This window comes from Arachis ipaensis, chromosome B08, assembly GCF_000816755.2.
Source record: "Arachis ipaensis cultivar K30076 chromosome B08, Araip1.1, whole genome shotgun sequence".
Classification (NCBI taxonomy): domain Eukaryota; kingdom Viridiplantae; phylum Streptophyta; class Magnoliopsida; order Fabales; family Fabaceae; genus Arachis; species Arachis ipaensis.
Genome location: NC_029792.2, coordinates 44,331,570 through 44,332,422, shown reverse-complemented (window position 1 = coordinate 44,332,422; position 853 = coordinate 44,331,570).

Sequence of the window (853 nt, the reverse complement as noted above, 5' to 3'; positions counted from 1 at the left end):
ACTGCATGAAAGTTGATCTTATTGACTCTTTGGTAGAAGAGATCAACATGGCTGTGAGTCTCGAATCAGAGTTGGAGGACATCTTTAAAGATGTTCAGCCTGATTTAGAGGATTCAGAGGACATGAAAGAGCCTCTGAAATTTATTCTGGATGAGGAAAAACCTCCTAAACCCGAGCTCACACCATTACCACCATCCCTGAAATATGTATTTCTGGGAGAAGGTGACACTTTTCTAGTGATCATAAGCTCTGATTTAAACCCATAGGAAGAGGAAGCACTTATTCAAGTACTAAGGACACACAAGACGGCTCTTGGGTGGTCCATAGGTGACCTTAAGGGCATAAGCCCAGCCAGATGCATGCATAAAATCTTATTGGAGGATAATGCTAAACCAGTGGTTCAACCACAGAGGCGGCTGAATCCAGCCATGAAGGAAGTGGTGCAGAAAGAGGTCACCAAATTACTAGAGGCTGGGATTATTTATCCTATTTCTGATAGCCCCTGGGTGAGCCCTGTCCAAGTCGTCCCAAAAAAGGGAGGCATGACAGTGATTCATAATGAAAAAAAATGAACTGGTTCCTACAAGAATAGTTACAGGAGGGCATAAGCCCTGCATGCATAAAATCTTATTGGAGGATAATGCTAAACCAGTGGTTCAACCACAGAGGCGGCTGAATCCAGCCATGAAGGAAGTGGTGCAGAAAGAGGTCACCAAATTACTAGAGGCTGGGATTATTTATCATTTATCCNAGTTACAGGGTGTATTGACTACAGAAGGCTCAATACAGCCACCAGAAAGGATCATTTTCCTTTACCATTCATAGACCAGATGCTAGAAAGGCTAGAAAGACT